The sequence below is a fragment of the Ochotona princeps genome, chromosome 4 (assembly GCF_030435755.1).
Source record: "Ochotona princeps isolate mOchPri1 chromosome 4, mOchPri1.hap1, whole genome shotgun sequence".
Lineage (NCBI taxonomy): Eukaryota > Metazoa > Chordata > Mammalia > Lagomorpha > Ochotonidae > Ochotona > Ochotona princeps.
Window position 1 is genome coordinate 34,114,990 of NC_080835.1, and position 14,583 is coordinate 34,129,572.

Below are 14,583 nucleotides of genomic sequence, written 5' to 3' on the forward strand. Positions count from 1 at the left end.
TACACGAGTAGAGGTATCGAAATAGTTGGATCATCTTTCATTGCTTTTCCCTGAATATCATCAGTTAGCTGGCTAGTAAGTGGAGTATCAGTACTCAACTCAATGCCCACAATGGATCCCAGTTTTACAGCTAATCATTTTACCCACCATGCCACAATATCAATCCCAAATATCAGTATTTTATCGGATAAGTAACTTCATAAAATGTTACTGTTCTTTATATAAATTTCTTAATGATATTAAACAATCAAAATAATTTAAAAATTCAAATGGCTGATAGACATAAAAAATGCTCTAGCTCCATAGCTATCAGGGAAATACAAATAAAAATCACATGTGGCTCCACGTAATTCCAGTGAGATTAGCTTACAGTCAAAACTCCATTAACCATATCTGCTGGTATAGCTGAGGAAGAGGGTACAGTAGTTCATTACTGGAGTGATTGTTTGCTGGTACTACTACGATAAAAGCCAGTATGGAGAGTGCTAAGACAACTGAAAATTAACCTGCAATATGACCGAGTTATACCACTTATGTTAATGTATGTACAGTCCCAGGAAGATTAGCACATGCCCTTCACTTGCCCACTTCGCTACTTATCTCCCACCCTCTCTACATTTGCAATCATAAATTTAATCCAGTCTATATTAACAGGTTCAATTTTCTGTAAATCATAATATTTAACTACCAACCAGTAAAAAGAACATATGGCCAAATTTCCACTAGAAAATAAACATAGGGTAAAATGACAATCCTTAAGCAGACTGACCCTTTCATTTCTGTTGTGTGTTCTTTATTAGCTGCCGTATAGCAGAGAAAACATATTTCTTTTTTTCATTTCAAGACTAGCTTATGTAACTATCATAATTGCTTCCAGTTTCATCAATTTTGCTGCAAAGGTGTTATTATTTTTTTGTGGAAGAATAGTATTTCACAGTTTATCCAGTCATCCATTGGTAGTTATTTCATACTTACATTGATTATTTTACTTATTGTGGAATCTATTTTTTATTTTATTTTGCTGGTTCTAACAGTGTTTTGATTTTATATTAGAAGATATGAAAGAAAAATTTCCAATTCTGTGCTATAATTAACTCATACTTCAGAATGTCTGTTTATACTGTTTTTGTTATTGCCATGCAGCATTGTACATTAAATGCTTTTAACATGACATAATATTTACCCATTTATAATATAGTGTTATACATCCTGAAAATTCAACACTTGACCAATATTCTCCATTCCATTAAAATATAGTTGAAACAAATGATTTACAGGTAAATATGAATTGATGATTTTTCTCTTTTTTGATAGAAAATGATCTTCCGTCTGCTGGCTCCCTTTTCAAATGCCAGCAACAGCTAGGATCATTCATGCTGAAGTCAAGAGTTGAGAACTCAATGTGGCTCTCCTGTGTGATGGAGAGATCCCACTACTTAAGCTACAACCTGCTATATACCAGGATGCACAACTGAAGAAAGCCTTGATCAAGAGTGGAGTCAGAACTTGAAGCCAGATGCTTCAACATAGGATGTACTAGTCAAAAAAAAGGGTCACAAATGGTGTGCTGAATATCCACTCCTGAATTATAGATTCCAAAAACAAAAGGCATCTTACAAAAAAAAAACCAAATAAGTTTTTGTTTGATCAGATTTGCATTTTAATTAGAAAGAAGTGACTATAGTTAAAATAATAAAATTAGGAAATGCGTGAACTATTTGTCCCTCACACAACTAATTTTATAACAGAGTTAAGCAGTCTTACCACCATACAATATTTTTTTTAGAATTTTCTAAGTATGTTTGTATCTCTGTGTGTGTTTACCATATATGTTCAGTTTTTAAATAATAAAAATAACATTTATATATAGTCTACAGATAATTTGCTTTCTCCTATGTATATAATGGATATTTTCCAAGTTAAAATCTAGAGTTACAAATTTTGTGAAACTATATAAAGATCATATCCTTTGTTTGTACACAGCATTTATTAATTCCCATTGATGGAAATTGTGACATTTCTTTTGCTGTTACCAAAAAAATGGATTCTTCTATTTATGTTATTGTAATTTTTCATGAGAATATTTGATTTGTAAGTATTACATGTGTGCATTTGTGTAAAACATAGTTGAGACATCAATAACACATTAACAAATCCAATTTTCTACATAACTCTGTATGATCCTCTATGATATCCACTAATATTGTGGAGCATTAACTGAAGCCTACACAGATTCACAAACACCTTACACTCTGAATTACTACTTCATAAGATAAAATTGATATAAATTTCATAATGCAAAATGTCTAATAAAGCAGTTTTAGTATATTCACATACTGGGTATTTTCATCACCACAGAAAGAATGTCACTACTACTTATTTTCATTTTGTACTTTTTATGATTAGAAATCACTAATGGTTGTCTTATAAAGACTGTGTTTCATTACGTAGTAAAATGACTTGTTTCTACACTTGATGCGATTCAAGATCTTCATTACTTTTAGATTAGTGGTGATATGTAAGTCAACATATTAGATGGTTTTAGGGAGATTAGTGAAAACAAATTAGAGGAACAAATTGCATTCTTACAAATTTATAATTGTGGAAGTAAATCTCTAAGGAGGTTTTCAAATTTCAACTGTTACGAATTTAAATAATCTACATTGCCAAGGATCATGCAAGTTTGATTTCTATTAGAAATGTTTTCTTGATGAAGCTGGCCATCACATTGTTGAAAGAGGCCTTGCATAAGAACTGCTTTTATTATTAAATGTTATCATTTTCCACACTCAAAGATCAATATGGACTCCTTGTGATTATCATGGAAAAAGTTGAGTTTGGTGGCTGGTGTTGTTAGGTTTCCCACATCTGAGAAAATCCAGGCACACATTTAGATTTTAGTTGTTTTCTCTGTTAAGACTACTTACCTGGGCCCAGCAGCGTGGCCTAGCGGCTAAAAGTCCTCGCCTTGAATGCCCCGGGATCCCATATGGGCGCCGGTTCTAATCCCAGCAGCTCCGCTTCCCATCCAGCTCCCTGCTTGTGGTCTGGGAAAGCAGTTGAGGACAGCCCAATGCTTTGGGACCTGCATCCGCGTGGGAGACCTGGAAGAGGTTCCAGGTTCCCGGCTTCGGATCGGCCGTTGAGGCTCACTTAGGGAGTGAATCATCGGATGGAAGATCTTCCTCTCTGTCTCTCCTCCTCTCTGTATATCTGACTTTGTAATAAAATAAATAAATCTTTAAAAAAAAAGACTACTTACCTTTCTTTTCCATAATAAAGAAATAATCTATATGCTATATTGTTGCACATAGGAGCTCAAAAATTTCACAAAACTTTTGCCTTATTGTTAAACTCCATTTTCTACAAACTTATGGAAACCTCTGCATTTATATCAATAAAAATAATTCATTATCTAATTACATTCAGGGATATGGAGATTCTTCTTTTCTCTCCATACATATAAATGTGTATGTAGTTATTTATAAAGTCATATATATGGCAGCTCTTATATATACCTTTATTTAAATACATTCATTCATGCATGTACCTCTCTGTACCTGTACTTATGTGCAGGTATATGTGCTTTCAGCTCAGAAACGCTCAAGAAAAATGGGAATATATAAATATTCAAAAAGCCAGCTTGATAAATATTTGAGAAGCCAAACATTTGCTATGCTTTTTACAATATTTTTCACCTTACTCTCCCTCCTTTTCTCCTTTTCACTCACCTCTATTATATTATGCTTTTGTTTAAATTTTACAATGACATAGTTTGAGCTTACACTATAATTACAAACTTAGCCAGAAAAAGATCTCAGCAAGAATAGGTAGAAAAAATAAAAAGACTCGCTGTTCCTCCAGAGTTTGGGTAAGAGTTATAAACTATAATCAAGTCTCAAAATGTCAGTTTCTCTCATACAGATCATGCTTTTTGTACTATGCATATTAATTATCACAAATAAGTGAAAACATACTGCAACTCTCTTTGGCATGCTTAACTAAGCACAATAATCTCCCATTTCATGCATTTTGTTGATTTTAATAAGGACATTGGAAATATTTCAAAGCATGTATCCAACAAACAAAAAGCAAATAATAGGGGGAACCATATATTTCTCATTCACAAAGAACTAATTTGCTTACAGTTCCAAGTTATTCACTGTAGTTTTATTTGACAAAGTGACTGTTTTTAAAAGAGAATGATTGTCCTCCTTGTAGGCTTTACTGCATATTTTGAGTAGAAGTCATGGTGAAAACTCTTTGTGATGTATTTATTATTTCACACAGTGTTAATATTCAGCAAAATGGCTGCGCTATTCTGAGTTTTATATACATATACAGCAAGAGTGAGACAAATAATTGAAAATGACTTCCACAAATTGCTAGAAAGTAGCAGCTTTAGATTCTATCCAAAAACAAATAATTACTGTTTTTTTTAAATGATTAAGAGTCTTCTGAAAGGGATCCTGGAATGTTAGAGTAGGAAGCAACTAAATGTGATCCATTACCAAGTCAGTAAGTACAGATTTCACGTTCCCAAATGAGACCAAAATGTTCTAAACTTCATGTACATTTTTAAAGTACACTAGGGAAACAGTAAGAAAACTATCCAAGTGCAATTACTTAGGCCTTTGGAAATTAAATTTTAAGTGAAACTAACAGTAAGATAACCAGATCATTATTTTTTTTGTCACACCAATAAATGATATGAAATTATCAGGTGAAAAGTAACATAAGGAAAGTTGAATGAATTAGAGACACATGTTTTTAAGACAAAGATACAGTTTTTCTAAAGACTTATTTATCTTTATTGAAAAGTCAGATATACAGAGAGGAGCAGAGACAGAGAAGAAAATCTTCCCTCCATTGATTCACTCCCCAAGTGGCTGCAATGGCCGGAACTGAGCCGATCTGAAACCAGGAGTCCGGAGCCTCTTGTGGATCTCCCACACAGTTGCAGGGTTCCAAGTCTTTGGGCCATCATCAACTCCTTTTTCCAGACCACAAGCAGGGAGTTTGACAGGAAGTCGGGCTGCAGGGTTTAGAATCAGCGCCCATTGGGATCCTGGTGCTAGGCTACCACACTGGGCCCTAGATACAGTTTTAAAATGATTGGTCAATATAGAAGAATTTTAAGGACTATAACTGGCATGTCAGCAAGACAACAGAGTGAGTGTAGAGGATCTATTCACACTGTAATTGAACACCACCCAAGTGGATGAAGATCCAACAAGCTGAAGGAAATTCCCTGTCTCACCTGGATCTCTAGCCTTTGCACAGAAGATTTCATCCCTGTCATCTTCCAAGTGTTTAGATTGTGACTTTGCCTGGAGTTTCTTCCAGGTCTCCAACACTAGCGTAGCGTCCTAAAAATTTGGGCCATCCTCTATTGCTCTCCCAGGCCACAAGCAGGGAGCTAGATGGGAAGCTGGGCAGCCGGGATTAGAACTGGTTCCCATATGAGATCACAGGCGTGTAAGCGAGGACTTCAGTGCTAGACTACAGTGCCAGACTCTATGATTGTTTACACACTAGAAAAATACAATAGCATGTGCAAAAACGGCTGTATTTCTAGATTTATATTGATGACAAGGATGAATTCACAGGAGTTTTAAGCAGAAAGGGAAATAATTTTAGAAAATATTTGTAAAGTAATTTGTTCATCAGTAGTTTGTAATTAGCCATTTCAAAGGGGAGATGTTTAAATACATTTTTATCCACCTTTCTATAAAGCAAGCCTTCACACTGTTTAGTTTTGGTCATTCTCTGGAAACAACTTTTAATGAGAATGAAGGAATACTAACCATGTCCTCAGATGGAGACAGGTATGTCTTCATCTTCACTTCTTGAATGGTATCTGTATTATCCGCATTTGTAACAGCATTTTTAATTACTCATGATTTCATTTTGATACTCTTTATGTAGTTGATTAGTGCACAAAGGGTCAAGGGCTACAGGAAAGTGGAAAAGACCATTAACAGCATTTTAAAACTATGATTCACAGAACCTTCAGGAGATGTTCCACTGTAGAAAATTTGATAATTTCTGTAAATTTATATATACCTTACAGGTTCCTTTGTATTAAGTATGTCAAAGATTATAGAAATTTCTGCAACAAAGATACTTGTTAAACATTCTTAATGTCAGTGCTTCCCCATGGGAAATATTTTTTCCCATTTAATGCCTATTAACACCTTCTGAATCTAGTCTCCCTTGAATCATGCCGAGAAATCTCTCTGTAAAGAATTATTTACTTCATCTTGTACTTTCAATTAGCCATCATTTTATGAGGAAAAAAAAATCTTTCACACTTCATTAGCAAAAGTGAAATGCTGAACCTCCAAGGAGGATTGAGCCATATTTTCAATAACAGTCACTTAGAAAGACCTCTGTAAAAACATTGAACCATGAACGGAAGTCCAGCCCTGTGAATTTGCAATTTCCTGCTTCTCAGGAAGCTGTTCTCTATGGTTCCCAACCCAGACCTTCCAGCACTACCAATTATAAAGTGCCTCTATTCAGTTCCATTTGTATTCTGAGCTTTAGTCTGAAAGATATTTCAGACTCTTCTCTGGGAAAATTTTACGGCTTTAAAGGAAAGTGAAGCATTTGCAAAGAAAATGAGGCAACCATCCAAAAGCAGACTGTTGAGTGACCTAATTTATAAGAAAAGAAGAACATACTCAGTGTAGGGTCTGATTTTTCTCAAGGTTATATTAAATGAGGTCTTTTTTGTGTGAGACAGAGGGAACAGTAGAACTGAAGAACAAAAGTACTGACAGAACAGGAAAAATTATTCTGCAAAACGCTGACAAAGAAGAAATCATGTGTGTCAGACAGACATGGAAAGACAGACACACAGCCACAGATTCTCATTTAACAACAGTAGAGGAAGCATCAGCCTGTCCTAAATATTAACCTCATGTGAGAGGGCTTGAAAGTTTTATCAAAAAATACCACTAAATACTTACACATTTTCCATAAACTTTGTGAAGCTCCCTTTATATTCTACAATATTTTAAAAAGGCATTCAGATATTCTTGTCGATGATAAAGTGATTATATTTCTTTACCATTCAATATTGCAAAAGCATTAATATTTTAATGAACAAAAGTACTTTTCAACTAATGTTTAATCAAATGCAGTGTTTCTTTGACTTCTGTTTATAAAGTTATGGCAATCTGTATCCTTACAGACACTAAGAAAAAATCCTCAGTACTGTCTTATCTTTCCAATCAAGGTATGCCTAGATATAGATATGCTTTCCTCTGAGAGATGAAGACAGAAGAAATACTATTTTCAGAACATTTTGCTTGGAGCCTCTTTGAATAGCAATTATGTTGGCTCTTTTCAATGTTCCTATGAAACACAAGGTGTTTGACTCTGAGAATATCAAATATGATGAGAGTTATCTGATGGATAACCACTGACTCATTTTTTTTCAATACAGATTATGAAATTATAATTGTTACAGTGTGGCTAAATCCGAGTTAACAAAGAATAAAATAATTGGGGATTACACTTCCCTTGTTGAAATGATCTAGGGCAGTTGGTATCTAAGAGGGATGAGGCAGCAGAAAATCCCACCATCAGCAAACAATAGCATCTCTTCAGATATCTCAGTACTCCTGCATGTAATGGAAATAACAGATTAGGAAAATTGTTTCATAGACTAGTGCATTTTATTGGCAGATATGAGCCATATGCTTTAACATGAGTGAAAGATATCAAAGTGCCAGAGAGAATAAAACGTAATTGTCATAAATTCATAAAGCTGTAAAATTCATTCATCATGAGATGCTTTTCATAAAAAATAGTGAATGTCACTCAGCAGCAAACATTAGAATAATCTAGCTGAATTCTCTTTAAGCATGGCGTTCTTTAACAAAGTTATAATAAACAGACTTAGGTGGAAGGAAAAAAATGTTCTCAACAATGATTATTATGACCAAAATAAACAGGGCAAATTTGCCATTGATATCTCTTATGTTGTCTTACAGCATTATATTTCATTTAAAAAAAAAAAGGTAGGACTCAAAATACATGTGCATCCTAAATCCAAAAATAATCATCTTATTTAATCATTGGTTGTTCCCACACCAGACTTTTTGAGTCAATGAATCACATTGCAAAAAAAAAAAAAGAAGCATGATGAATTAGCCTTTAGTTATAAATGTTTTGTAATTTGCACTTATGAGCTCCCCCAACCCAGTGTCATGCTTCATATAAGCCATTAATTGGTGCTAATTGATCCATTAACTGTGGAGCCCGGCATAAAGTAGAGCACTTTACAGCAGAATGATTGCTTCAGGAAGCACATAGAGAAACCAACCATTTCAAGCACAGTAACAGATATTTACCTTAAAATGGCACTTATTACTGCAAGGTGCGAGGGAAGGGGAGGAGAGAGGAGAGAGGAAGAGAAAGGATGGGTACTAAGAAGGAAAAAACTTTTTAATTGAAAAGTTGTGAGTTGATGCTTTAATACTTGGAAACACTCTACTTTGGTTTGCCATCTTTACAAAATAACACATAGAATGAGAAAATGTATCCAAGCATGAATCAAAGAAGCAAAACGGAAGAATAAATAGGGTTGAATCTAGGAGTTTCCTATTATTTCCCTTAAGTGCTTTAATTCAAATAAGTTTTTCTTTTTAAACAAAAACTTATTTTTTAAATAATCAAATAATCTATATAAGAAGCAGTAAATCCTGGAAGTCGTGGAAGTCTAGGAAAAAAAATGTGTGCAAACTTAGAGCATTTGCAAATCAAAACTGCTTCCAGTAGTATGCAAATCAGAGAAAGCATTAGATAATATCCACTGTTATTGTTTCCTTCTCTAACAACAACTTAAACTATCACTTTTGCTGCAGCCACTTGAATTTAATTCTGAGACATGAAATACAGTATTTTGCATAAGGTGATGTTTTTGCCTGGAAGCCAGCAGGGAGCTAAAGTCATGTGTACTCAGAGACATTACTTATTGTGAAATCAAGTGGATTAATGCACGCTACGTAACATTATATAAGAAAGGTAATCATATGTTATTTATCTATCTCACTATCATACATGTAATTCACACCATCCATTTTCTATGCATTTAGGAATCATTGGCAAGAGGAATGCAGTATCATTTCCAAAATTGTGCAGTATCCTCCCCCATCAATTATTTAAATCATTAGTATGAACAAAAAGAATAAATAAATGGAATGGGAATTTTTGGAAGAGACCAAGAAGCAAACAAGAAACATAAGGAAAAAATATTTCTTACTGATTAGGACAGGTAATATCCACAGGCAGAGAGGGTAACAATAGATAGAATGTTGGGGTTCTGAGTATTGACTGGAGGTGAAATCTGACAGAGAAAATCCTTGTCCTCATTTCTTAACATTTCCCTGGTCTTTTTCCAGATTTCCTTCTGCAACATCTCATTCTGAGTCTGTCTTCTGTTAAATAAGAGGAAGTGCTTGACCAAACACAACTGTGGTGTGATCTCACTTTTCATACACTCCCTTTAAACATCAGTCATAGCTCAGCAAAGAAAGGGAAACAGTAAGGACTGTGAAGACTGAGAAATCTTAACAATTTCAGCGATCAAATGACTTCTAGAAACACTGTAACAATTGAATTTTTAGAATTTTAAATTGGAGTCTGCTCTTTCAGTGATCTTATAAAAGTGTTTTTTTTTCATCTTTTCTCATTTTCAGGTCTCCATTTAAAAAAATCATGGTTGAATTTTTCTTATAGATGTGTAGCATTCTTACCAAATATCTCATAAGTAATATATTTAAATGTGTTATTATCATCTTGTTCAAAAACAGACTTTGAGATGATCTTCTTTTCAAGATGATTCTATCCAGAGCTGTATTGCAGGATAAACTCATAATCCCTTTTTGAACATCTATATGTGGTTAAGAATGAGTAGTTGATGTTGACCATATTAGGAAAAGTTTATAATAGCCATGCCAGGATAAGTCGACACATCCTTGCTGGATACCTGGTACACTCACTTTTGGTTAGATGACTATTGCCAGTGGTTTTATAGTAACAAATAATATTAAGACACACACATGGGCCAGGCGCCGTGGCCTAAAGCTAAAGTCCTCGCCTTTTTGCCAGGATCCCATATGGGCACCGGTTCTAGTCCCAGTGGCTCCACTTCCCATCTAGCTCCCTGCTTGTGGCCTGGGAAAGCAGTGGAGGATGGCCCATAGCACACATGGGTGTGTATCCTTCTCAATTTTGTAAATAATATTAAGATAAAATTAAAAATAAGACAAAACTAATTTTCTTTCTATGTAGCAACATTTTTTTTTGCTTCAATCACACCTATGAAATTAAGCTGCCACAAACACCCAAGATTATTTGTAGAATATCTAGATAAAAGTATGGTATATCCAGAGAAAGAATGAAAATTGTGTCCTTTTTTTCAAATCAGGCACTTTTACCTATTCATCTTTATTCTTTCTAATGTCCTTTTAATAAACTGGAAAGATAATCACTTCCCTAGGTTCTGTGATTACCTAAATAAATGAAGCCCAAGTAAGGAGTAATGGGACATCAATTTACAGGCAGTTTGTCAGAAGTGCAGGCAGAACTTGCAGGTTATAATTGTATCTAAAATCTGAGGATTGAGAATTCAGTGCATAAGACCTGATACTATCTCCAGGGCAGAAAGTGCTAGAACAGAATTGAAATAAAGAACAGATTTCAAGTGTTTCCTGCTGCACAATTGCCTGTTTGCTGGTGGGGAAGGGTCCATAATTTTTGTGCTGATTGTAATTTGCAAACAGAGTGCAATCTGTATATCCAATTCAGAATCATATAGCTTTATGTTATTTAATGATATTTCAGCCATCAGTAAACTGTTTATATGATGGAAGTTCCTTAAAATTCCATGACCCAGTGACACTATAGCCACCTTAGCTTGTGTAAGGAGAGTCCATTTTGTTTACACAAGGAAGAAATCAGTGATGGATACATTTTTCAGAAATTTCTCAACCATTAAGCAGTCTCTGAATGTATATTCACTCTCATGGTTTCCTCTTTTGTAATTGTCAGCTTAATCTATTTTCCATTACAGGCAATGTTGCATTAAACAAAGCTCCTAAAAGAAGAGGTTGGGGTTGTGTTTTTCAGTCAGTACAGATTAATATCAAAGACAAGAGGTTATTATATATGCTTTTAACAAAATTTAAGTTTTATTCAGCCGAGTAAGCCTGTTATGTAACACTTCTTGTGCAACTTTTACCTCCAGCATTTATTTTAATTAAAATGTTAATTTTCAGAAAATTATATATCTACATGTATTTTTTAGGAATAAAAGAGATCTCAAATTCTATCTCCCTAAAAATGGTGACATCTTGCAAAACTGTAGTCAAAACCAGTAGAATAATTTCTATGTAGTCCTAATATAGAATATTTCCATCATCACAATAATTAAAAAACCTCCCTATATTGTTGCACACTCACCATCCAGGCACCAAAATGGCAACTTCTGCTTTTGCTCTGTCCCTGGCATTTGAAAGCTTTAATTTGTTCTCTGCTTTATAACTTCATTATTTCAAGAATGGCTTATGAATGGAATGACACAATAAACTTTGTGGATTGTCTTTTTCCAGTTAGCACAATTCCCTGGATATTCATCCAAATGAGTGTGTCTGTGTCCCTAACATGTTTTATCTTTATGGTATTATGTACTTTACCACACCACCAAAAGATTAACCATTTGGTTTTAGATATTGATTATTTTTGGGGCTATGACAAATAAATTTTCTATGAAAAAAAATGTGTGCAGGTTTGAGAATAGGCCTAAGTTTTCATTTTTCTGCAAGATTCTTAGGAACATAATGATAGAATTTCTGGGTTGTGGAAGGATTACTAATTGTGTGTGGGGGTGTGGGGGTGATTTAAAGGGCTGCAAAATTGTTTTCCAGTGTAGCTATTGTGCTTTATATTAATAATAACAGATTCATGATACTCAGTATCTAGTTCCTTCCTTGTTAGCAATTGATGCTGTCACTCTATTTTTAAATGCATCTGATTAGTTTACAGTAACTGTTCATTGTGGTTTCAACTTGCATTGCTTAGGTGACTAATATTTTTGAACATATTTCTCTTCTTTGTTATGACTGGTGTATAAATAATTTGCATATATTTACTATATACAACTTGCTGCGTATATAACCACAAGTTTATAAGCATCAGCAAGTTCATAAAGATATCATTATTGCCAGAAATGTTCCATATATCATTATTGAGTTTCTTTAAATAGACTTGATAATTTTATTTGGTTTATTTATCTGCTACAGCAACAAAGGAGAAAAAATGCTGGATTTATGCATCTGTTGCCATGAAGAGGAGCTGAGAATGGAAGAGATAAAGTGAAGGGCCCTACATGAAACCAAACTCTGCACATCCTCTGATACATCAGCCCTGAGTAACACTGCCAAGTCTACACTTAGAAACCAGAATATCTGGGGACAGCACAAACTCATCTACCTACTACCACAAATCACGTAGCTGAATTTCCCTCTGTTGGAAAAACTGCAGGGGTCAGCATATGTGGAGGGTAATGGATAAGCCTTACCCTGGGAATACCCTCTCTAAAATCATGGTATCTCTGATCCAGGTAAATAGTACAAGCATATGTTTAAAGTTATTTGCACATTGTTAGTCCTTTTTTGAATATGTGATTTGAAAATATTTTTTCTAGCACTATGAAGTTCGTTCTAACGACATCTCTTTTGAATCAAAAATTTTAAATTTTGAAGAGCTCAATTTTGTTAGGCTCTCAGTTTCTGGATTGTGCTTTTAAGCCAAGTATAAAAGCACTTTGCCTAGAATTTAATGTTAACCCTAAATCCTTCCATAAATATATGTATTTAATTTTATGTATTATAACAAATTTATTACATGTCCCCTTTCTATGCAATTTTAATAATATTGAGAAATATTTTTTTTTACTATTCTTTATAACATTACCTCTGGGAAGTCATGAACACATATATCCATGTTCTTAGATATAAACAAAACTACATTTTTTATGTGAAAGATATTCTTAAATTATTTAATAATTGCATGTTTTTAGCATTTTTATGAATGTGTATGCGTGTATTAGTTGTATGCTGCTAACAATTATTCTAGAGCTAGTTTTTTGTCCAACTTCAAGCAAGCCTTCTAAATAATCCTAGAGTTTTCAATGTTTTTCCATATTTGTGTCTGTAGTTTTTTCTATTACCACATTTGCTCATCAGTTTCAGAATTTTAAAATTTAGTACTTATTGTTTTCCTAACCATTATTTCTTCGTACATCTTTTTTGAAATACACATACACACACCTATATAGATGTGTGTATATATATATACATACATATGTATATATTTGTTATAAGCACATTAAGGCATAAGCAGAAATAAAACGAAAATGTAAGTGGACAATGGATTATTGGAAAAAGAAAGAATGCCTGAAGGTTAGGAAATTCATACACTGTTGTAGACCTTTCAAATTCTATACTTACATAACTCTGAAAAATGACATCATCAGAAGATCATGTTGAATCAGGGTTAGTTTGAATTGGCAAGATCTGTGACATTTTCTCTTCCACTGAATTTACGATTCAGCCTAGGCCTCATACATAAATCTTGAATACCAACAGAGGAAAGTTTAACAAACACAAAGCAAGAAAAGGCTGACCTCTCTTCAAGGACACTTGCACTGTAACTGTTCTGTGACCCTTAGCTTATTCAATAAGCCCTACAAAAAGATTTTTGAGAGTCCAAACATTGCATTTTAATGATTGTTGTGCTCATGATAAGTAAATATCAAGAATGATGAAAAGTAGCTTTTGGAATAGCAGAGAAAGGCATTTGTTCCTAAAATTAATATATAATGGGTGAAATGATATGCCTTAAAGGCTTGAACTTTCAGATGCTAGCTCTCCATATATGCTAGCCTACTGAACTCATTCACTTTTATTTTGAATTGCTGTTTGTTCAGCATCTCAATTTAAGTAACTCATTTATTTCTTTTTAAGATTATTTGTTTTATTTTTTACTATCTTTAACTTTTTTATCACTATATTTTAACACTCACTATCAATCCATCACCTTCACTCTATCTAAAGGATTTGGGCTCTGAATCAGAATGGAAGAAAGAAACAGACTTCTTCAATGACATTCCTCAAAAATCAATAGCATGGACTATTTTTGAAGAGCTCTTGTTTATAGAGAGAAGCATTTTTTTAGCCCGTGTGTTTCATCAAAGCTTCAATTCTCATGAGGACACAATGAGCCACATATTTTTGCATTACTCCCGTTATATCACCTTGGCTGACCTATGAAACAGAAAAGTCGTCATGATTTGAATTGCGATGTGTAGGCAGCTAAAACCATTTCATTAAAAGTAATTTTGATACCTTCTTTTTTCAACAGAATGTAGCATTTAACATCTAAATCATTATGCAGAAAATGATGGAACTGACCTGCTCAATTTCTGAAACACTTTCAGCATCCAAACAATTAATTTGAGAAGTAGACATTTTTCCCATGTCTACATCACCCAAAATTCTTGTTGATGGC